Source organism: Haliaeetus albicilla, chromosome 8 (genome assembly GCF_947461875.1).
Source record: "Haliaeetus albicilla chromosome 8, bHalAlb1.1, whole genome shotgun sequence".
Classification (NCBI taxonomy): domain Eukaryota; kingdom Metazoa; phylum Chordata; class Aves; order Accipitriformes; family Accipitridae; genus Haliaeetus; species Haliaeetus albicilla.
The window spans coordinates 21,343,016-21,368,829 of NC_091490.1; the positions used below are offsets into that span (position 1 = coordinate 21,343,016).

The 25,814-nt window shown below is 39.8% G+C and overlaps 1 long non-coding RNA gene across 2 annotated transcripts; it reads right to left on the reverse strand.

Moving 5' to 3' along the window:
• Positions 1 to 1,024: 1,024 nt before the first annotated feature.
• LOC138686424 (uncharacterized) lies at positions 1,025 to 25,224 on the reverse strand. Of its 2 annotated transcripts, XR_011325796.1 has the most exons (3): positions 23,970 to 25,224; positions 19,232 to 19,419; positions 1,025 to 3,523 (listed from the first exon to the last, which is right to left on the reverse strand). It is a non-coding gene; the product is annotated as an uncharacterized lncRNA (long non-coding RNA). The 2 variants fall into 2 exon arrangements; XR_011325797.1 differs by lacking the exons at positions 19,232 to 19,419; positions 23,970 to 25,224 and adding an exon at positions 10,681 to 12,385.
• Positions 25,225 to 25,814: the final 590 nt, after the last annotated feature.

The following is a 25,814-nucleotide window of genomic DNA, read 5'->3' on the forward strand; positions in this document are numbered from 1 at the left end:
TCTCCATAGCAAATAATGTATAATTCATGGACTTCATTAACATGCAAATATGATCCATGGTCTCCTATGTTTATATCTCCTAATAATCTATTAATGGTTTTAAAAGTAAAGGGTAATAGAAACATTTTGTATCAGCAACATTTACTCATGGTTCTTTCTGTTTCTCACTAATTGTATAGTGTAAGCATGTATAGAATTAAAACAGAAACAATGGAAACTAATTAACCTATGATTCTCAAATAAATATTTATTAAACATAAGGTCACTGCCCAATAATTTGTGATTCTGTAATTAAAGACCCTATTATCATTAGATGACAACATGCCTTAGAAACACCTGTGCTGGGGGTATGGAAAGGTATTTGTATCAAAACTGCTGCTTGAAATGACCCCTAGACTTGGAAATAGCATTTGTACTGAGATTTCAGCTCCCCCATCAAACATGGGTGGAACAAGAAAACAAAGAAACATCAGATTCATCTTGAAGACTTGGACTTTTTCAGTTTCCTGTGAAATAGCAGAAGGATAGGTAAGATTTCATCCTGATGCAACCTTGTCTGACATTTTAGGATCAGCTACTCTCCACTTCCGTATTCTAACTGAAACTTTAGAGTTGTCAGTCTGAAAAAATGCCAAAATCCACTTCTTGCTATTGTCCAAGCAGAGTCTATACAGCATCAGCAGGCAGATAGTTCCAGATTTGGGGGGGGGGGTTCTGCTCTGGGCGCTTGCTGCTTGCAGGTTTGCATGCTTTCCCTCCTACTCTCTGCTGTGCCGTTGCACAACCCCTGAGCCCGAGTGCTGCCGCCACGCCGTCCTCCCCTGATGCTCCCCGTGCAGCCGGTACCCCAGCCCCATTGCCGAGCCCCTCACCTTTCCCTCCTTTCCCTCTCTGAAATTTCACAGGGGCATCTGCCTAGGTAGTGATTTCACTTCTGTATTTATCAAAAGCTACACAAAGAGAAACAGTGCAAGACGTGGGCACATCTGCTCTTTGTAAAAAAAGACGTACAAAGCAATGGTGCTATAGGCAACAATAAACCATTTTAATCAACTAATGGAGAGAAACATCCTGCCAAGGACAGTCTTGATGATTTTCGTATTACATCCTATAAGCACTGGACAGTGGTTTAGACCAGGGTCAAGGACCTTTTCTCTGAGGCTGAAGAGTTTGTCTGAGCATAAGGACAAAATAATGTGTCAATCCCCACAGCACCTCTCTTTATTTTTAATAAAAAATGTTCCTCATGTCACATAATGATGGGAGAAATACTGGACTTCTAAACATTCATTAATAAATAGATATAGGATCATTTTTTTAAAAATTCATATATGACGTAGGAGCCCTTTATTTTACCAGCTACCTCCTTCCAATGATGATGATTTCTCAGAAAAATGAGAACAAATTACTTTGGGCTGCGAAACACAGACTGGACTTTCACTCAGCATCCTTAGCTCACCCTTTTGTGCTCCTCTTGGCAACTCTGTGGCGTGCAAGATCCTGACCACAAGCTTGTGTCAGTGTTTTAATCTTCTACTGTGATGACCTTTTTCAGGTTAACTGTGACTAAAAAAGTCAGTCTCTCATCCACACTCTTCTATGTCACACCTCTATTACATCTTCCTTCTCACTGAAGCACAGAAGAACATTTAGGTACATGTAACCCTTCCAAAAATGAGAATTGCCTGAAAGCTACAGCTGCGTGAATTTGGGAACCTGGGTGGTGTGTCCACCAGGAGAGAGGCAGTTCAGAAAACAGTTTGTACACTATTCATATTGACCTATACATGTAGAAAAAAAATTTATTTGTTTGGTAGAGGCTACCTGTCAGTATAAACAAACACAATTACACTCACAATGAAAATACACCAATTTTACACAACAAAAAAAGCCTGTTGGTACATACACTTCACAGTTCGTTACAGATTTCCTTAATTAAATGAACATAACAAGTTGATTAGACTTCAGAAGCTCTGAGAAAAGTCAGATCCACTTATACTGAAAAGTAGGACTCAGAAATAAATTATTCACAGTTGATTAGACTAAGACAAGCATTTCTCAAACATTTCTCAATACTTCAGAAAAAGCGACATATTGAACTCTATTTTACTGTGAGGCTCAAAATGGCAATTAACAGTCCTAAGCTGCATATAAAACCCAGTATGAACCACGTTTACAAGAACATTGTGTGTGAATCAAATTACTTTACCTTTGGTTTGAAGAACTTAGAAATAATTGCCAATAAGTATTCATGTATAGGACCAGTTTTTTGAAACAAGTTATTTTAATTACTACTAGTGTCAGGAGTACGTGTAGGCGATTTTATTAGACTTAATGTGTTTAGTGAAGCTCCCTGAACTGTAGCTGGTTTATTTCTGTAGAGGATGAAATATTTAATGTATCTTTATCATTTTTACTTTCTAATATTGTATTTATTTCTAAATGAAATCCCAACATTTGATGTTTTTATCGCTTTCATAGAGAATACCAGTATGAAGCACAGTGATATATTATCATCAAAAAGATCTGAACATCATGTAGATCTGGGTTTCTATATACCACACTTGTAACATAAATACCCTTCAAACTGCATGCATTTAGAGCCCTCTACATTTGTACCCACACCTGGACCTCTGATGCAGCAATGTACAGGAGCCCTTCCATGAAAGGATGTGACTGGAAAAAAGGGAGAGAGGGAAAAGGTCCCTAAGAGCTGAATGTCTTGGTCCTGAAAAGTGATAGAAATCCTCGCTGCTTTTAGATCATTCACTTAGCAGCTTTTTCACTTCTAGCAACATTTTTCTCAAATACAAAGGTCCTTGAACCCTCCACATCCAAATTATTAAAAAAAATTATCAAGAAAATGGTATCAGCAACTCTGTCAATAAATGATGCTAAGAAGGTAATTTCAAGATATCCATACATGCAAATGATAAAATCTTAGTGCATATGTCAAGCAGCCTTTCAAGTTATATGACTTGTGGATTTGCTTCCTTTTCTGTTTTTCTGAACCACCGAGGCCATACATTCACGCCATTTCAAACATTGCAGTGACAGTCAAACCGCACAGAGCGAACTGCACAGCCCATGACATGCCAATATGTTGTGCTACAGCTGGGAGATGGGCCAGGTCACATCCTGCTTGGCACAGCAACATGCAGCAAACAACCACAGGCACAACGCCGCTGCCTCCTCCCTCATGCAGGAGCAGACCCTGCTGGCCCCACACCAACAGGACTACTGGAGGAGTAAGGCAATAAAGGTAAAGCAATGTGGCACTTCATGATAATGCATATTTTACATCACCCAATTCCAAAGGTAGACTAATTCCTTAATATGCATTATCTCAGACATGTCAATCCCATGTGAAGGTTTTACAGACATCTGCAAACATTCATACTTCAAGGAACACAATACTTATGCACTTTACTGGTGTGATATAAATTAGCAGTTTCCCACTCTTCATTGCCACAATAAATCCACACAGAAAGAACTGTTGGTATATACAACACCACCAAAGAGCCTGAAATAGTAGTAGTGAATTGCAGTTATAAAAATAAATTTCTAAAAAGAAGAGAGAAGAGAAAAGGAGACGAATGTTCTAATCTTACCTTCATCATAATCTTATTAGCATTTCTCAGTGAGTAGTTCAAGTATCAGTCTATACTCTTATGAATCTGTCTCATAAATATGTCAAGTGCAAAGTATAGTTATTTTAATAGTCTGTGTTGGTGGGCCATCATGGATTTAATTAAGAGACAACTAGTGTATGAAATATGACACAAAAGCACCAAACTAAATAGAGAACTGTTTTACTGCAGATTTAAATCAGGGACATAGAAGTAATGATGATCTGGCCTTAGAAATCCTACTTAAATTTAATTAATGCAGACCAGCACATACCTGTTCATATAGGAACAAAAAATAGAGGCATTAAAAATAATAATTTAAGCTATACTGTGTTATTTATAAAGACATTTGCATTATCTCCAACTGCATTATGTTATTTATAAATGTGTGTTGGTTTGTGGCTCTTAAATTAATTTTAAAAGGCTGGAAATACAAGTCCAATAAAAATTGTTAAAATAATACTGTCCTGGTTTCAGCTGGGATAGAGATAATTGTCTTCCTAGACCATGACAATTACTTTCGGCTATCCGTTTTTCCAAAATGAAGCCTTTATTAAGCTTCCTGCCTCATTTTGAAGGGTCTCAATGCTCAAATCATTCTGCTACGAAATTGCCAATATCCTTCTAAGGTTGTTATGAAAACTGTGTTATTTGCCACCCAAATTTGCTCTTCCTCCATCTTCTCAAAAAGTAAGAGCATAGTCAGCACTGTGAGTACTCAGGATTAGATCTTCAAGCACTGCACAGTCCTTCCTGCTATCATTTTGGTGTACTGTTTTGACTTCATAGAAGATTTGGCAAGACACAATGTTTTTAAGAAGCAATGCAAGAGTACATATTTTCACGTTGAAATTCCTTACTACTTATATGAGTTTAACACTATTTTAGAAAGACAGAATCTGATTAATTCCATGAAACTATTCCAGTATCTCAATCCCATCTTGCAAAATCATTGACTGACAACAACCTGAGTTGCACTGAAGTTGAAAGCAAGGCTTACTATTGATTAGTAAGGGCACAGAAGCAGACACTGAAAATATACAGTTAAGTATGTGCCTGTCTGGCTGTAAGAACTGATGCCTCGGTCAACTATCGTGACTACATTTATACATGATTTTCACGTCTAAGACTCTCCATTTTATTAATGTGATCCAGCAGATACTAGCTATCACATGTTAACTTTCTCAGTTCAAGTGGCTTCCAGTCATTTAGATTAGAATAACCTTTAATTAGTTGGTTGCTCTAGCAGGCAGTTAAAGTATTCATAGATTTTATTAACCTTTTATTACTAAAGGAGAAGAAAAAAGGCAGTGGCCAGAAAGCATCATTAAGTGAACTTCATCCCAATTTTCAGAAAACTCGGAGCTATGGACTCTAGCTGCTCTCCAAACACCATAATTTGGAGTGCCAGGAATGTAATAAAAACTGTAAATTGACACAAAAATGAAAGTGCTTGGGAGAAATAAATTCATAACTACTTTTATTTTTTGGTGAAGAAAACATCAAAGGTTTGCAACTCAGCCTGGAAGGCAAAAATGGATAAAAGAAGAGTGTCTATAGTTTCAAAATATTTTTCTCTTTAATGAACAGTTGAAAATATCCATAAATCTCTTCCAGTATCACTGTATTTAAAAAGCAGTCAAGTCTTTTGTGCCTGACATGTTTATAGTAAATCTTTTCTCATCTGTCGTGTTTGCATAAATTGTCCAAAAGTTCATCCTGTCTTGGCTGTCTTTCAGTATTCATTAGTATTGAAGTCATTTCTGGAGTAAATGAAGGGAAAAAATGTCCAGAAATTGAGATAATGCATAGAAAGAACCAGACTTCTGACGACTAACAAGAACAAACACAGCTTTATTCAGCTAAATTCACAGAAATTTGTTTCTTATTGCCAGGGATGAACTAAACAGTATGAATTGTGTGTGTAAGTGCCTAATAAATAAATACAGGCAATCAGGATGAAATTCTGAATAATATACAATAAGGTAATAATATAGTCCCAAATAGGTATTTATATGGACCCCTAACTAATCAAATTGCTCCTGTCAGAGGTCTGCTGTAAGCCATCACCTGGATTTAGCATACCTTTGCACCTTCCTCTGATAGTAAGAATTACAGTGCAGAAACACAATGTCAACCCCAATCTTTCACCTTCTTCCTCAATTAAGAAGACGTATATAGCAAAAATGTGTACCCATGTGGGTACAGCCTGAAACGCAGGGCTGGCTGAAGCCCCTGGGGAGGGATGGAGGGAGGCGAGGCACTGCACAGCAGAGAGCACCCATCTTTCCATGGGACAGAAGATTCGGGTGCCCCCAGCCTCCAGGGCTCATCCTGGCTTGGCTGTCCCCTCCATCTGGGATTTTCCCTGGCACCTACAGCCTGGCTGTTTGCTCATCCAGCTGCAGCGGTTGGAGGGATCCCTGTGCCCCTGCCTCGCTGTGCTGTGCTCGGCTGAGCCTCGTGGGTGTTTGCAGGAGGCAGTGTAAGCATGGCCCCCTTCCCATTGGGGAGGCAGGAGCAAACACTGAGCTTTCATCTTCTCAACAAACACACCCAAATTCAAAAGCTTCCTCTCAGGAATAATTAGAGCCACTTTGGGTAGCATTGTAACTAGAGCATCTAAACACCTTTTAGGTTACTTTTAGTACAAAATAGTCACTTGATAAGAAGGGCTGAAGATCAAAGACATCATTTGCTGAGTTACTCAAGTAACCAAGAGGTGAATAGGTAAGAAACAACCATACAGCTGCATCGCAAGCAAACAAACAAGGAAAACCAGAGCTTCCCGGTCTAGACTCCTGTGGAATCAAACCTGAAGATGTGCAGGCAGAAATTTACCCTGGTCTACTCCCTGCACAACATGTTCATTAGATTTTAAAATAACAGGCCACTATATCTCTCAGCCTCAGGGTACAGTTTCTGTGATTTCCTTTAAAAGTCTTGTTGACAGTGGGGTTTGTTCACTGAAGTGCGAACATACAATGGTTTTACAAACAGCTTATAGAGTAACTTACATTCACAGAAAGCTACCCACACCTCTGTACCAACAACAATTTGCAGAATTACATATTTAACAAACAAGTTTGAGATCTGCAGTGATTAAATTAGTGAGATAATTAGCATGATATTTAAGGTTAATGTTCACAAGTAGGTTAATTATATCCTTTCCCAAATTTCTGTTTTCATTTCACTTGACGCATGTTGCAATAACAGTGAAAGTGAGGCCACACTTGCAGAGATGGCAGGGGAGGCAGCACGTATCACCAAAGGTATCAGAGGCTAAATGCACACTTCTGAGGGAACTTTTCTCCAACATACAGTCTTAGAGCTTTGTATTCTTCATGTCCCAGCAGTTCTCCAGCTTTTAGGGTGAATTCCCTTGAATAACACTTCAGATCTGTATAAAGAAATGTTTTCTACAGGGCTTGTGGGATTTCTTAGCTTCAAGACTTCACACAGCTCTCTAATGTTAATTACAAAGGAGACAGCATTTAATGCTTTGTACTGAATTCAGTCCACATGCACAGCTCCTATGTACAAGACTGCAGACCCAAAGCAAGACATAGAGCTGAAATTCCCTCTGATTGGACTTCAGTGATGTTACTTCATGTTTACTGTAATGAAATTAAGAACAACATTTTCTGGAATTGTCAGCAGGACAGGTGTAGACAATCAAGCAGGGAGTCAGGTACTACAATAAAGTTTTAAAAAACTATTTAGCAGTTATTTGCGCAGAGGCAATAGGACATGGCATCTGGATTAACTTACATAAAGCTATTTTGCAAACATGTCAAGCCAGCATGACCATGGCCTCTGAGACACCAGGAACCAGAGCCCCGTACACGGTGCAATGCTCCCCGGCCTTCTGTTCAGCGACAAGCTAACGCTGCTTGGAGGAAACATGCTGAAGCTTTCTAGTAGCAGAGCGAACATTTTTCAAAGCATCTGAACACTGTTCCCTCTTCTGCCTGACAGAGACTGTCCATTTTCGTCTCCTCAGTGTACCAAAGCCCAGGGCCAAAGTTCCCAAATCCTGACAGGAGGTGCTGATGGACTAAAATGCCACATGAGGGGCTGAGCTTCAAAATTTTAACCTCTAAAACAAGGGAAGTCGAGACCCAAATACTGCCAAACATTATGGTATTTCATATATGGAACTTATTTAGACAGCATGTGTAATTTGTAATTGTTACATGCACCCTAGCAAGTTTTACAAGGTTCTCCCCCTTGGTAAACATATGAGGTGTAGGCTGCTAAAGGCCTCCCAGCCTAGCTGCCCTCCCCCGGCCTAGTAAAAGTTCATATAGCCATTTTCAGCATTTTTCCATATGGAAAGATGGCTTCATTTCACGTTAGATTCAGGGCTGCCAGCGGCAGCGACATTGGGGTGCCCGTGCTCATGAGCCACGCAGGATCTCGTCCCGCCCCAGCCCTCAGCGCGAGCACCATTGCCCACCACCACGCGGTGAGGGGCGATTCCTGAAGACGTGGTGCTACCTGCTTAGCCTACTGCAATCCCTGTTGTTTTGATCCTCTAAAAGAGGGTCCAATTCTCCCCCAGGAAGAGGGCATTCCCTGGCTTTTAATTTACATCTGCTTTCCCTCCTGTTGACTTCACATTTCCTTTCCTTTCATGGTTCCCTCATGTTGGCCCAGCTCTCCCTCACACAGGCTCCCCGGGCAGCCAGGCCCAGCCTGTCCAGCTCCTTGCTCCTCTCTGTGTGGGGCTGTAAAGCTGTTGCTGGAAAAGGAAAGCAGACTCTCTGCTCTCCAGGGGAAGAGGGAAGCCCTGACTGTAAGGGAGAGCTGAATAAAATGGTTTGTGTCAAATTTTCTTCTGCTACCATTTTGCTGAGCGAAAGAATGGATCCAGAAGTCTTATCGCTGTCTACAGAGGATGTGCTTTTACATACTGCTATGGCTATAAAAATCTATCTTCTGAGCAAAAGAAGTTACCTTTTAAACTAGAGCTAGCCACAACAGCTTGTTTTCAGGTTCTGCAATGTAAGAAACTCACAGCATGCTATGTTGAAATTTTGAATCGTTTTCTGAATTTTTTAAGCTGCAAAATTTTACTTAGCTTTGTTTTATTTATTTATTTGGTTTTTATTTCAGTATGGTGCTGTTATTTGCTAAATTATTTCATCATTTTGCCACAGCATTACAAAACGCTAACTTGCTGATGCCTGCTGGACCCTGCTGATAAGGAGGCTCACAAGAAAGGAGCTGGTGAAAATCAATCTCTGTCCTTTTGAAAAATTAGTTGAAGCAATTTCACATTTCTACTTTCCCAAAAAGACACTGCAACCGTTTCTCTTCCTTCCTTATGTATTTTTCACACCACTGCAACATAAACACATGCTTCTCTATCCCACATACCTACTACCACAGACAGAGCCCTCTTCTGCATTATTTCAGTGGCAAAGACAGAGGTAGCGATGCTCTGGGCTGCACTGTATTTGCACAAGCAACTGCTGTGAGTATACATGCAAGTAGAGCAACTGATTTTTGAAAGGCAGTTAGATACCCAACCAGTAATTGTGTGTACAATTACTGTGATTACACATGTAATCATGGTCATTGTGCTTCCAAATGATGCATGTGCTATTCTAAAAATTTGCTGCTGTATTACTAAAATTAATGAGAGCTTTGCTGTCAATTTGAACTGATGGAGGATCAAACACTGTGTATTGTAGCAGTAGGCTTGATATATCCAAGAGCAAATGCAATTTTTGCATCCAAAATGCTATATTTTCAGTGTATCGAAACAGTAAAAGAGGGATGGAGACAGTTTCTTAGCATATCTAGGTATATATTCATTATGCATTCATTAATAAATTATCATTTTTTGAATAGGGTTCTCGATTTGATTCAAACTCCACTGACATTAAGAGAAAACCAGGGCTCTGGATCAAGACTTCTTTAATGTTTCCAATTAGCTTGGGTTATACAGCTGTGTGTGCATTTGTTCATGGCAAAATCTTTGGCTTTTGACTGCCTTGTCTTTCAAGAGTTAAATGGGATTTTGCAGAGAAGATGCTGTGCGATACAGTAGGTATGGTGATATGTAGTATTTCACATCTAGTCTTTGTCCATGTTCTAACAATATGCATTAAATGTCTTATTATTGTCTCCTTTTCAGATTAGTTTACAGCCCTGTAGTTCCAGCTGTTTTATTCTGAAACTCTAAAACCCTATCGCTAGGGAGTTCTGTGTAATTGCCCATAATATGCACCACATTATCCATTTCAGGAACTGTGCTGAAAGACAGCAGCAATAAGGGGTTTTCTAAAGGCAGTCTGGTTTACACTAATGGATCTAACAGGAAGGAAATGCAATTTGAAAGAAGCTGATGCATATGTTCTATTGTTGAATATAATGTTTGATTTAATTATTAACTGTCTGTGATGGAAAGTCAGATCCTGCTCAGTTCTGCTTACACTTTGGTACTCTGCTACCACTAAAAACAGACAAGATTCAGTCTGAGGATTTAACAGTTCTTTGTAAAATACTGACATTTAATTGTGCTTTTATAAAATATCAGCTGAGGAACCTCAGCCGCATGCTTCTTCCATACAGGCTGGCTTTCTTTTATCAAGGTAAATATACAATATAGAAGCCGACTCTCTTTCCTTCTTCAGCTGCATAAATCAGAAGATTCTCAAAGTTAATGATCTGCTCCAAGTATTCAAATAAATATGATCCAGATTGAGTTCATATTCAGTGCTGTTCATGACCTATTCATTTTTATTTTATTTTGCATTTCATGTCATACACATAGCACTGCAGTCAATCTACTCCTTTATCACTGAGGAAGTACACAATGGACCCAAGTCAATTCTTAGGAAGGAGTTAAATTGTGCTGGCATGACTTTACCTATCCTTCTTTTATCAGGGACGGAGGATCTGGCAGACAATTTCAGTCCAATTCTATAATTGGTGTTTTGTGATTTCTAGTAAATTGTTGCATTGTGTTACAAAGGTCCCTAATTCCATGTGTGAGTATTAACATGGTGTAAGGAATGAACTCATTATGAAGAACTCTTACCTGAAATTCCATTATCCTTTCCTCACCATGGTGACTCCTATCAAACTCATTCATATAACGTAATCTGGAAAGAAATAGGCATTGATGCTAAACTGCTGCATTTTCAGAGGAGTTTAAAGGTAAAAATCATAGCTCTCCTGCATGATTCAGACAAAACAGTAGTTTAACACCACTAGTAAACAAAATAATTGAGCAATGTAATTTCAGTTTTGTATTTTGTATCTGTCTGGTAAGATTATTATCTTTGACACTATCTTAAGCAGATGCAGGACTGGAGTTGAAATTAAACAGTAGTAATGATATTTGGAGTGCATCCAGAATGATCTTCATTGTTTGTGAGAGTGGCTTCCACATCATTATTTGATCCATAATTTCTCATCTTCCGTTAAACATATCTTTCTACATGTAGTGCACACAGCACTAACTCTGTGGGACGCGTCTTCCTTTGCAAACTCCAAAGGGATTGGTTACTTTTGTCTGGAGGGTAATAGCAAGAAATGAAGTTCCTAGGAAATACACTGCCACGCCTCAAACACCTAATTGATTTAGACAGCTTAAGAAAAAATAGAGACCCCTTCCACAGTGTATTTGCATTCTTGGTGTCAGTCAGCAGACTTCAGTCACAGATTATGAAAGAGCCACTGCAGCAAAATCCATCTCAGATTTATCTGGAGATTTCTGCTTGTAATCTCTTCTCTGTTGTAAGGATCTGAGAAGATTTTAGGCTTTTTAAAAGCCTCAAACATTTTTAATATTTTGGTTTAGAGAAGTACCTGAGAGCTCAGATCAAAATATATCCAGACTGCTTTAGACCATGACTCCCAACACAGTAGATTCCTGCTGGATCTTTCCTGGGTCAAGAGCATCATAAACCCAATCTTTCTTAGGCTGTTTCAGGACTCCTGCTTTCAGCCTTGCCAGAAACCAACAAATGCCAAGGTGTGCAATTTCTTTCAAAAAGTTAACAAAAACCTGCAAAACAGGTATGAGCTGAGGCCAGTTCTCGTTTTGGCTAAAGCTTTCTCTTAGTTTCACTGTTACTCCTACTCCTAATTAAAAGTTTATTGAAGCACTTTGCATAGTGTATTGAAGAAGCAATTGTTGGAGTGAAAAGAAAAACTGTCAGTTCTGAAAATAGCTTGGACTGCTCATGTGTCATTCTCAGTATATGCTGAAATATCCAGAAAAACATGGCTCACACTGTGGATTGCATCAGATACCCACACATGTATAAGCAACTCTCTCCCTGCCCTCTCCTGAGGCTCATTTTTATGAAACACATGGTTAGAACTGAGCTGTGCTTTCTGCCATTGGAGCAAGCTACAACTGAGCAGAGTACAAAGGAAATTTATTCCCCTGGCGTACGTAGGATCTGCCTGTAGAGCTCAGTGTGAGAATTAAGAACAGACACTTATGGTAACCAGCACACTGCAGGGGCCGGGGGGGAAGCAGGCTGGTTCATTTTCTTGGATCCCATGACCAGAACTCAGGTAAGGCTTACGTATGTGCTGAGTGTCAGATCATTTGCAGATCAGGAATGCCAGCTTTTCACCCAGGTCCTGGGAGCTCATCCTCCTATCTCAGCCATGCCAGAACCCATCCAGCCTGAGCATTCCCAATGCACCTGTACAATAAGAGTTGGTGCGACCAGTCCACCCACCCGTCCCCTTCTCCCCTTCTCAACTTGTGGCTCCCTGCACTGTTCATGCTTTGTCTCCATCCTGAAGTACTACCCTGTGTTTGCTGGCTTCGGCATGTCCAAGAGGGAGATTGAAAACAGTATCAGTGGCTAGACAGAAGGGCAATTGAAAAAGGGTGCTGTGGAAATCATATTCATGGGGAGAAAGAAGTGAATTCATGCAGGTGTTTCTCCATTTCTGCTGTGACTCCTCTAGGCAGCAAAACAGGTGAGTTTGCTGCATGCTAATCAGGAAAAAGAACATCTGAAATATGCATCTGCACATGAGCATCTGTGCAGAGTTTCTCCAAACCAGTTCTCAAGTGCATTTTTTTTCTCTGTGGGCCTCTTTCGTACTTTGTTGTGCCAAGAGGTTTATTTTGCATAGGTGGAGAGACCCCTATCCACCAGCCATCAGGGAGTGCTATTAATATGCAGCATCTTGAATGCATGAGCTGAATGACAAGCTGGCAGAGTTTGAGACTGTGTGGTCCAAGTTTATGTCTCTCCCTGAAGAGGCGAAAAGCCCCTTCCCAAACTCTCTGCCAAACTGTGCAAAGAGATAAAAGAAAGGAGAATGGGCAACCTATTTTTCTGCTTCTCTCTTCCTACTACCTTCACACTATCATTTCTATCCCCTGGCCACAGTTAATGTGAATGGCCGATTTCATAGTTTGCTACTGAACTTCAATGTTGAAACGGAACACGATAGCAGAGCTATTGAACTTTTTTTTTAATCTGCTTGTGGAAGAAATTGGAAATATTTATTAGACTTTTTATACATACATCATCTTTTGGATTCATGTATCGTTCTCCATCCTCTGCCTGAAACATCCCTACAATAGTGAGTTAAATTGAGGTCCTGAATTTTAGGCATATTTGCACTTTGCTTTTGGTCACGTAGTGTCACCATGCAAGACTCAACCTAGCAAGTTTTTCAGCCTGGAAAAACTTGCTGAGTTTTTTATGTGCCTGAGTAGGAAGAAAGGTACCTATATGTCTCATTATGGACTAGTTACAGGTGGATCTAGGAAGAGTCAGTGGGTGTTTCTTACTCTCCTCACCTAGAAGATGGGGAAGGATGCAGTGGGAGGCAGAGGAACCACACAGCCACCATCCCCTGCCTCAAAACAAGCTGCTGCCTGGGGCTGTTGCCAGCCATTCCGTGGGGCTCAGGAGCTGGACTCTGCTTGTGCAAATTAGCTGCACCTGCAGAGATGTTCGCCTGGGTCCTTCTGTACCAATACACACTGGACTTTTGTTACCACATAACATAACTGTACTGTGGTTTGTTTGTAGAACTAGTGCCTTAAACAGGTATCTTTGGCCTTCACCAGCTGTTCAGCTTTGGGGCATTTAGGAAGAATTAGAGAAAAAAAGAGCCACAAATAAAAAATTTGCTTCAGAGTCTTGTGATAGAAGAGAGAGAACAACACAGATTGGCCCATGTGTGTCCACCTAGCCTAGTGGCAATGTCTACCGTGTGAGCAGAACTGAAACAAGCCCACCCCAGAGACCTTTCCTTGGCGCAGCCATTCCCACCAAGCCTGTGCAGCCAAGTGAGGAACTGGCTTTCCACCTCTCCATGGCAGTGTGGAGTTAGGATCTGGTTTTGCTCTACTCGATCCCAACTGGCTGGGGCCTCGCAAGCCATGAGTTTCAGACCAGTAGCTCCACAGCAGTATCCTTGCTAGAGCCTGGCTTGATCAGCAAACGGCTCCACCCCAGCCTCCATGCAGAGTACTAATGGGAACAGCAAACTGGGCTTTTTCAGATACCAGCTGTTACCCTGGCATTGCTGCCTCCCTCTGTGCATGCCTTTGTCATTCCCTGAATCTCTGCTCGCTGCACAACTCTTGGAATGAGTTAAAATGACTTTTGGGATGTTTTCCTCTTGCCTTAAAGGACTCATCTGCTTTTGTTTTTCCCTCAGTCACAGCAAAACACAGAAAATAGTCTACATGGAAAATGTGAAAAATGGTTTCTATGTAAATTGGAAGTAATGTCAGCCAAATTAATTTGTTAATTTAATGTCTAAAAATCATTTTGTATTCCCCATTTACAAATTTATATTCTTTCTTATGGGAATGTATTTTCTCCATATTCGATACATTTTTTAATTGCTCCAACTATTTTTCACCATTCCACAAAGCAGATTCATTTACAAGTGATGCTTATCGATCACAGGGGAAATTACATCTTTTATTCCTTACTATGAGATTGAAGTCCTATCCCTTTTCTGGGAAGATTATGTAGTATCTTACCAAAAATTCCTTTTGAATCAGGGATCAGAGCCCGTAGGGATGGTCAGACGAATGCTGCCAAAGGAGTAAAATTACTAGCCACAATGCATCAGCTTGAGAAAAAACCAGTTACAGTCTGTGGAGTGATGTGGAACAAGTACAAATATATACTTTTATAATGCCATAGAAAACATGACCTTGTTTAAAATTATGTCATGCAAATGTGTAAAAAATTTAGGTTATTAAGAATCCCATAAAACAGACAATCTATTAATCGGATTGTCCATGCTCATGCAGGAGGGGCTAGCAACAAACTCTCACTGATACTTTAAATTTGGGAAATGCTGATTTTTATCAGCTTGCCCACACAAACAGTGAAGAGATTTTCCAGGATAAGAGTCACAGGGGTAATTTAAACTTTCCTGCCGACACATCTCTGTTGTTGAGTGAGTGTAACCTCCCCGCGATCACAGACGCTAGGATCACGCGATCACAGACCTGTGCTAGGCACAGGTCTTCCACAGAAGAGAAAATCAAAGCTTTGAATCATATATTCAAGGGCCTCTCACTGAGAGAGAACTGAAATAATTTTAAATAAAATTCCTAGGTATTGAACAAACACCACAGCAGCATGGATGCCGGCAGCAGAAGCTGGCAGGCACTCGGGCTGCCACCCCAGCTCCGGCCCCGGCTCTGTGTAGCAACGGGGGCAATTCCAGCTGTGGCAGAGCAATTCCAGCTGTGGCAGAGCAGGCATGGGAGCATCCTCGCGAGCAGATGGACGAGCTGCCTCCTGTGACAGGCAGCACCAAGCTCTTCCTGCTAGCAAGGCCGTGCCTGCAACATCAAGTATCCTTTCCCTGAGCACACTGTGGTGTTTGCTAATTATGACACTATCCTTACAAACATCCCATTCTTTCTGTGAACCACAGTGGCTTTACACCAGCAGGCAGAATTGGAGAGAAAATATCTCCTTGGAGTTAAAAATGCACCACCTCAGCCTCCTGCTCAACTCCCCTGTGGGGCAGACACCGCCAAATGCCACACACATCCACAGGTCAGGGACTATTTTAATGACACCAGATAGACTCCACTTACCCTGCTGTGGGTGTCCTCCAATGCCGCTACAGTGCGGAATAACTTTCCCCTACACCAACTGTCAGCAAGACAGATGTGGATTTCCTTAAAATAATAGAGGTCTGAAAATAAAAGGATATTGATTCAGGCTATCTTGTCAATCACAGGGAAGAAGAACAGCCCAGCAGGTATAAGGGGAGTTTGTAAAAAAAAATGTGCCTTTGTTTCTAAAAACCAGCAGATTTCCTCTGAGACAAAATATTTTGCTGGAGACAAGAAAGACCAAGAGAAAAAGTTTTCCATGGGACGAAATTAAATGGTTCCAACAAAAACTTCATTAGCACCTTCAAAGGCAACAGCAAGAGAAGCTGAGCAATGTGCTATGCAGCTGGACTGAGTTCAGTGGGCACCTGGTACCTCTCACCTTGCACAGGACCCTCAGCTGCTGTTGGCACTCACTGTTGCCCAGGTTCCTGGGGATTCTATACTGGCGAGATACCTGGTTGTTTTGAGATACTGCTGACACAAAAGGGCAGGAGCCTTCCACACTTTGGATCTTGCTGTGTTCCTCCTCATTCGCAGCAGGAAGGATGCTGCCGGCCTCAGTCATGCTGCATCACACTGCCTCCTTTAGTAACCCCCTGGACCCTACAGCCAGCGCAGGCACTTGCTGCCAGCCCTGCAGCATGGGAAGGCAGCACAGGGGCCCAGGGGCCAGGGCTGCACAGACCGACCCAAGGCATGAAAGCCTACAGAGCTTTTATATTAATCAGAGCTTCAAAGCTGCAAAAATATTAACAACCACCAAAAAATAGGACCGTAAAGGTCCTTTAATAGCCCTATACTGCTCTTGCCATGAGCTCTAAGTGCTTAGTGAGGAAGGAACTGTTAAAAAATTATTGTTTATGAGCTCTCTGTGTGTGCCAGTATAGGCACAAAGAGTATTCCAATTTATTTAAAAGGTTACATATCAAAACTGAATATGCAGTACAACTGTGTTATCACATCATATAGCTTTTACACAGGAAATCCAATTCTTGGCATGTATGCCTTCTAGGCACTGGGGCTGGATTCCCTCACTAACAAAACTAGAGATGAAGAAGTAATATGTAAAAAAATAATTTATTCATCCTTCTTTTCTTGTTCATAAATTGTCTACAAATCACTTAGAAAACTCCCCACATAATCCCTGGCTTTAAATTACTCACAATTTTTTTCCAATAAATAGTATTTTAGCTTGCAGAATATTTGAACATGGGATTCAAGGTACTCAGCACCTTTGCAAGTGAAGACTGTTCATGCTGAATAATTCAGTTGTCTCAGTTTCAGAAACCTGATCTGATTTCTTTTGAGCTGTACGACCCTCTTCAGGTACCTTATGCATCATAAACAACCTCCCCCTTGCCTGCTGCTTGTTAGAGGCACTGGCTGTGCCTGCCAAGGGAGGCTGACCCAGCACTGCCTGTTACCTGCCTTCAAGCTGACTCTAGTAACTAGGTGGGAAACCACTGCCCTGCTCTGAGGGAATACCTGTACGCTAGCAGGTACTTCAGTTCGTTGCCCCCCAAGTAAGAAAGTGCCCTGAATCAGCCATAGGGAATGTGCCTTTCACTTGACAAGGTAAAAGATGAAATCAGGACACTTTCAGTCCAGCAAAATAAGCGGTTAGACTCTTGTGCACAACATTGGATAAACTCAGAAAATAAAAACTAAACTAAAATTAAAAAGTGCATTTCTAGACTGCAGTTATCGAACAGGACCTCTCCTAGCCCCCACAAGATCAGCAGCACATGGGGCTGGCAATTACAGGTCCAAACCTCGCGGAGGCTGTTCACCCTGAGCAGCACCTTTCCCTTGTTCAAGGTGGATGAGCTCACCTCCTCTGGGCTAGCCCGGAGGTCCTGTGGCCACCTCTGCGGGCTGCACATGGCTTCTCCTCCCAGCGTCCCTGTGCATCACAGCTCAGGCCAGAACCAATCCCACCGGGTCCACAGAGGGGTCGGGCATCCTTTCTCCCTCCCCTTGTTTTTGAGAATACAAATGTATATGGGCCAAGCAGGACACATCCCATCCTCCCACCTCACCCACTGGGGTTGGTTTCTTCCCCCACTATGGAAGATTTGCTGAACTATCATTTCTATCGCATTCCTTGGTAAGAATATTCTTTTCGGCTTCGGGTCTTCCTGCAAGTCACAACATGCTCAAGATTATGCTTAAACTTGACACACCGTGAGAACTGGTTTATACAAACATCTTATTAGAGTTAGGGCTTCTTCCTTGAAGTTATCTTCTAGTTGAAACCACACATCACATTTTGGAGTTCCAATGACAGTCATTGTATGTACACCACTTTTTCTAAGTTACCCCAAAGTCTCAGCCATTGCATTCTATCATGATTCTTGTGTCTTAAATAGTTAAAAAAAAAACCCAACCACTTCCTTAACATTATTCTGCTTGGAGATAGTCACTGAACCTGCCAGTGACAATCTCCTGACAGCACAAATGAGGAGAAATTGGCATCTAAGATTCACTTTATGCTGAAGTACAATGTTTAATATGCTAAAAAAAATAAATAAATTCCTCAAATAGAAATTTGAAATCTGCACAGTTTCTTATTTTCTTATATCTTCTAATTTGTTTCTGCTTCTCGACGAATCCTGCAATTCACAAGGTAAAGGTTCTTCAAAGCGCTCCATCCAGCTGAAACCTTCCTAAAGTCCTTCAGTCCCATAGGATAGATCACAAATACCAGGCAACACGACGTGAAATCTAAATCTCACAATTAAATATATCACTGAAAATTTATTTTCTGCAAGTATCTGAAAAGTCTAATTGAATATTTGCTTTTGCAAATATTCATGAAAGATAATTTCAAGTGCTTGTATGCTCATAGACAGCATATTCACAGAGTCATAGGCATGGCATGATCAATTTGGAGTTCATTTCTGAATTTAAATGAATATTCATAGACATTTTTAACTATTCCTTTAACTTCAATACAGATTCATCAGCACTCATTTGCACCTACTTTTTATTAGTGCAAATCAGGATTAAAAACATAGAAATCAAAAGTTAAGCATGTCTGAAAAATGCTTAAAGAAAAAACAAAATTAAGCTATCCTTTCTTATCTTCAGAATGGAATAAATCTAGCTTCCTTTTTTATTAAAAATTGAGAATAATTTGTGATCTTTTGAAGTTATTGTTCTGCTGTCAGCTAAAGCTATTTATATGGTTTGATACTAAACTTTCCTTTACATAATGGTGTCTCTTCCTCCCAAGCCCTTAAATATTATTAATCTGCAATACTTTTTCCCATTTCCTTGAATTCAGTTTAAATGAAGTTTATAAAACTCTCATAAAGTGATCTATTCCAGGCTGGTTTCAAATGCAACAAATTTGAATATTAAAAATTCTTTCACTTATGAAAAATTTGACAATATCAAGAAAATGGAGAGATATTTTGGACAATAAATTTAAATAGTTGCAGGTCAATGAGTTATTGAAACATTTTCTTAAAGAGTAGCAATAGTCACACTTAGTTAGATTACTTACATGCTTCAAGTTCTCATGTGACTGAAGAACTCATGGGATATGATAATTCAGTAAAATCACATTGTTTCAAAAAGCTTTAGTCCTGGAACTTTCTTTCCCTCACATCTTCTCATTTATTCTTTCTTAGTTTGAAGCTGAACTCAGCAAGCAGTCCCTCATTTTGTTTGACTCCAGGATGACCCCTGAAGCTGTTTGGAAAGATGGGACTGTATTAAAGGTCACATTTCCAAAGATATTCTAGGTGATTTAGAAGTATAAAGGTCTATTGACCTATAGGATTCTAAATGTCTTAGTCAATTCTAAAAAGGGCATATATGTGGGACTATTTGGCTCTTTTGACTGTTTTCCTAACATTTCTTCGTCAAAGTGATGCACAGTGACATACAGTGAGTTACATCACAAAAGCTAACAAAGATAATTACATTAGAGCTAATCAAGTTTGTGCACTATGATGTCAACCAGAAGCCTTTTCAAAAAGCCACTGATGAACCTGATGCCCAACATTCTTTAAGAGTAACCAATTCGTTCTTCACCCTTTCCCTGGAAAGCTGAAGTGATGTGGAATACTGTCTCTTAAGAATATACTCTCCAGTATCCCAGCACCTTCTAGAAGTTACAAATGCAATACTCACAGTTATTGTTTGTATTTATATGGAGCTAGTTGCTTCTCTATCAAAGAATTTTCTGGAACTATTGGCAACAAATGAGAAAGTTAAAAAATCCAAAATGAAGAAGAGAAGGCCTCTCTGCTCCTCCCCCCCCCCCCCCCCCCTTATGTTTTTAACCATTTTTCTTAGATTATCCTAACATCTAAAATCAGTATTTTTGTCCCTACTTATTTTCTTCAGTACTCAGCTTCTGGGCATGTTTTATACAAGGCAATGTGAAAGGCTTGGCTTTGAAGTCACAGAGAACTCACTGGCCAAGTGCATCAGCAATTCACAGAAACACACATGAAGGTACAGACCATAGAACTCGTACAGATCAGGGAAGCTACACAAGCCGCTGTATCAGTTCAGCTTCATTTATTAAAAGGAATTGACAAGATACCCTGTATTGGAGTCCCTGCTACATTACTTACAGAATAACAGGTCAAACTTTATGAGAAATTTCTGTTGCTGCCTTTTGCAGATGCAAAGGTCTTTACCGCAGGTGGATCATTTAACTCCCCTGAGATAAGACATTCTAATTCCATCCAGCCTGCTTGCTCTTCACCTTTATTTCTTAGATCATATTCACCTTTGTTGCAACAATTACTAATTATTTACAGTTCTGAAAATAAAATTGAAACATGACATTTTCTTAAAACCCCTTCTATTATTAGAATACTGAGACATGCATATACCTCCTATGCTAATTGATTACCTAAGGTATGTCTTAGTGGAAGAAACTGGTTTAACATAAGTTTTAATTCAGACTGCAAAATTCTGCAGTATTCTTTCCCATTCAGTATAAATAATTTTCATCCTTGTACTCTTTGCTTCCTCATTCGCCCCACAGTCATTTACTCAACTATGGGGTTGTGAAGATTGCAGTAGCTGTTAGTCTACACGAAGAAACTGTTATATTCACGCCAAATATATGATATGCAAATATACCATTGTAATTCATCTGTTTCTTTAGGCTAATTTATTTTTTAATGAATTTAGTCACTGGGAATTGAAGTACTTTAGCTTCAAAAATAGAGTTTGTTGAAAATCTTTTTCTGAAATATATAATTTTCAAGCAGGTTTTCAGCCAGCTCAAATCACTGTTGAGATCCTTTATTTAGTGAACCAACACTTCAATAAGTAAGACAGAGATATGACTTTTGTATAATAGCCCATAATTTTGTATATGAGATATAGGGATAGCAGAGAAAGCTGTGTACCACTGGCATAGTTAGACAAGCTCTTTCTGAGGTACAATGTAATCATAAACAACATTCTGAAAATTATTCTAAAATTACTTTGCCATTAATTAGTTGCAGGAGTAGCTTTTTCAGAAGAGAATTTAAATTAATTTAAAAGATGCCATCAAGATTTAATAGACAAGTTCTAGTCATAATTGGGAAACACAGTTACAAGTGGCTCACATGTCAGACAGCCGCAGGAATGGACCGATGGGAACACACACAGGGTGTAAGTGGTGGCTGTCCTAGCCTGGCATCACCAGATCTGATCTGAGGAAGACCACCTGTATCAAAACTCGCACAGATCTGAAAGAGCTGTAAAGTGAGTGTTTGGCAACGCTCAATTGGCACGTGACACAGCATTTTGATGGGAATATCCAGAACTCACTCAGTGAAGCAAATTCAGGCATTAATGAAATTTCTTTGGGATGGGATGTAAGCCTTGACCACGGCGGGTGTGGTGCTGACTAGCCATGGCCTTCTGAAGTCACACAGAAGCTCAAAGGCATTAATTTTCCCTACAGAAAAGCACCGAATTTGAATTTTAACTGGGCTGAATTTAGTCTGACATCTGCAAAGACGACATTTTCCATTGGCAACACTCAGTTACAGGAAATCCGAGCTTTTAAAGAAACCCCTCGTACAAAGGATATTTTGGAGCTCTCGTTCGTTAGCTAGGGATTACTGAGCTCGCTGCTGCTGGAAAGCCCGCACTGTTATGGTCAAGCTAGAGTCCTGCGTGGTGGCAGTTGTTGGCTCTTTAAATAGATTACTTCAGTTTGGATGGAAAGAACATGCAGATTCAAGATCACAATCAGGAGGATGGGGAAAAACAGAATGAGATTAAGAGAGACATCACTAACAAACCTCACACACTGAAAACAATGGCAGTAAAATCACAATGACAGAACAATCACTTATGTCATACCAGTTTGAGAGAACATCGATTTAAAAGGTGTAATCAGATCCATTTATTGCAAGGACTAAAAAAATATGGAAACTGTGAAAGTGAATACAAATACATCCTTTGCTATATTTTAAACCAGTAGCATAGCTTTACCCAATTAGAATGAAATCCACCTTATAAGAAATATCTAATTAGATATGGTAAACTTATTTTCTTTTAAAAGAACGACATTGATGACTCCTAATTACACACATACATGTTCTCTAAGTAAATTAGTTATTGTCTAAAGCCATTATGCCGAACAAGTCCCTATACAACAGTGTCATCTAGTGGTCAGCGGTCAGACTCTGCTTTAGCTGGAAGAGGGAGATGGGCAAAAAGAGAAGGAACTGTTTGTTTAATAGATTGCATTATTTCACAAAACAAGACACTTCATGGTTTACTATGTTCATGTTAACGACAGGCCGTTCAGCATAGTAGCAGAAGGCATGGAAGGACTGATACTTGGACACTGGGAGAAGGGAAAGCCTATCAGCTGCCAGTCCAATGGAAACTAGGGCTGTGCCAGGTCCTTTCTGCCATGTTAGCAACAACGACACCTTCACCCTCCTTCTCTGCCTCCAGGTTTGTTCCCTGTAGTCCTTTTGGTCCAGATTTGTAGTTCAAGTTGGGGGAAGTTTTGCTGTCGACTGTGTGTGTTCAGCAGGGAGCCAATCCTGGCAGGTCCATGCTGCCGCACAGCCCCCGGCTGCTCCACAGCCTCACCTCAACCCCCAGCCGCCCCCTGCACAACTGAGGATCAATTCATGTATTCCAGTCTACAGTCCCTCGCATAGAGCTTTTCTGCTCAATGCTGTATGCCTCTATTGTATTCAAGAAAGCTTGCTAATACTTTGCTTCCTATTAGCCAGCTAACCGCGCACTGGGTGAGAATATGGCGAGCATGTGCTTGTCTGATTGCGACACTAGAGACAAAACACCCGGTGGAATGAACAAACAATTACATTTTACAGACCTGCATCCTGGAAGTATTCCTAATGAATGGGAAACAGAAAAAAACTGATGTGATGACAACATGCCCTAAAGGCAACGCATCACCATGGCCCTGAACAACGTGCCATCAGCTGAGCCCTACATCTACCAGTAAATCTTATTTTATGAAAAAGAACAACTTGATATTCTAGAACTAGCTGGAAGTTCTGGATAACGACAATGTGAGCATAAGGTCTTGATAGGGACACCTACCGCAGGCTTCAGTGAAAGCCATGTTTTATAAGGTGTATGCCTCTGAGATCCAACACAGATCGTAACAGATGTGCAAACCCAGATAGTATTTCTCAGCTCCTTGCTGTAACAGGCTACTCCTTTTCCCAGAAAAGCCTTGGGGCCTGATACCAGCCATCTTGAGAAATCAGACATCACAAAATTGTCAGATTGGCAAGCTGTGATCTTTGAGATAACCAAATAAAATTCAGATTCCACTTCAATTCACAGGAATGCAGTGCTATTTCCAAGAGTCTACTAATTCAAACATATTCCTGGAAGACTTGAGCCCTTATTTCTTGACAAATAAATATCATAATTGGGATCATTAAAAGACTGCATTAAATTCCAAAGGTCTTTTTTAGTATCTTGTACAAAAATTTCACAATACTTTATATGCAGATCTTCAGCATCCAGTAATTACAACTAGTATTGTCTTATAATTAATATTTCCCCTGATCGATGACATTGAAAGGAAGAAAGGAAGGAAGAAAGGAAGGAAGAAAGGAAGGAAGAAAGAGAGAGAGAAAGAAAGAGAGAAAATCTTGTAGAAATCAGCTTCTTTGTCAAGTTCTTTTGGAGGTAAGAAATAAATCAAGGGCTGGATTTTATGCATCAAACCTGATCGCTAACCAGTATGGGGTTTTCCCTATTCCCTGCTGCTGGGTCCCACTTACCCAGCTTTTTCTCTCAATCCAGCACTCCTGAAAAGGGCTGCACTAAGTCAGCATTCTTTGACTGGATTGTTCCAGTGATCAATAGAGAAAGGACAATGATTTATTTATAAAGCAGCAATGCAGCACCGCAAGAATTAGTTCTCTTCTGGAAATGTTTCCCATTTTATGCATTTCCTACTTAAAAGAATGCACAATAAACTTCAGCATGCATTGCAGTGCAAACCACATTTTAACTTCAACCCTTCATTTTTTTCTCTTTTGGAAGTATTACATGAGGTTTTTTTTATTTAAAGCTTGTTGTATATTGATTTAGCAAGGAATAGGTAATAGCCATATCAATTTTCTCAGAGTGAGATGTATTGGTAGAAAAACAATTTTATAACTAGAAACAGAAATGACTGATCTATTGGCTATTATGAGCTATTCCGATTGTATTATACATAGATTATATGGTTGATATATATAAATAACATAGGCAAGTTCTGTATTTTAGATATTTCAACTAACATAGGCAGTACTGTTAAAAGCAAGAGGTCCACATCAGCAGTACAATATACTAGAAATTGATATTTTGCATAGGAAATGGGATATATGTCTCTGAGTTCTGTATTATGTTGATTATTACATTTGGGAGAAATAACTTTCAGTATTATTATAGCAGTTTGAGAAATAAAAATGTATCTGAATCTGCAAAAAATACAGCTTATAACAATCTGGGCACACACTCAGTGTTTCACAAAAAGTAAATGGGATAGAAGGTACGTTTTACATCTTCAAAAAAAGATTATTTTCCCCCCTTTTGGGTTGCATGTTTCTTCATAATCATCATTTTGCAATATAATGTCAGAATGAAGCACAAAAGGGAATTTTTTACCAACAATTGGAATTGCCATGGCAACACCCCAGATCTCAGATAAAGTTTGGTCCTGTACCGATAGTCACATTAGCATTTGTTTTTGTGCTAAGCACAATACTGCATGTGAAAAGCACTTAGGTCTCTCTAGTTAAGTGTAAAAAGGTGTAATTTGACTATTTCAGAAACGTGAGCTATAAGATTTCAACAGCTCCACAGAAAGCTTAATCTTTAAAATCACATATTTTTGAAATGACACAAATCATCAAAAGAAAATTAGGTGTGGCTATTAATATTAAGAGCAGTTGTTTGCATCTCTAGTCTCAATTATGCTGAATTTGAATAACTGTCCACTGTCCCCTTTCCAGCAGCTCTTAACTTTCCCAAACATGTTAATCTTCATTCTTTGTATTTGCATATATATATATATATATATATAAAGAAACAGATGAAATTAAGTAAGTGATGCCTTTAAGCTACTGAAGAATCAAAGGAGACTATTTTTCCAAGACATCTTTATGAGGATAATTTCCTTACACTAATGTAAAGAATCAGTTGAAGGTAAACACATATATTTCTTTTCTGACACTCCAAAATCCTATCTGAACTATAAGGAAATTAAAAGCCTTTAAACTACAAATATTCTAACCTGGCAAATGTACATATCTATCGAGCATATACACATAAACATATTTAGGATGTGTTCAGGAAGTTTTTATCCTGTAACACTACTCAGTAAGATTGTAGAACAACCTACCAAAACAAAATACAGAGGGAGAATACATGACCATTTGAGCTGAAACCCGATTCCTCCCCAAGCAGAAAACAAAAGCAGAATACACCTTCTATCAAAGCAGCATACAGTTCAGATTTCAGTTACTGATTTTCTCAAATAGTGTAGAGACAAGGGCTTTGATTTCAAAAAAACATGCTTGAAATATCTACAAGATAACCGTAATTGTTCCCAAATGAACTCGCTAACAAATAGACAG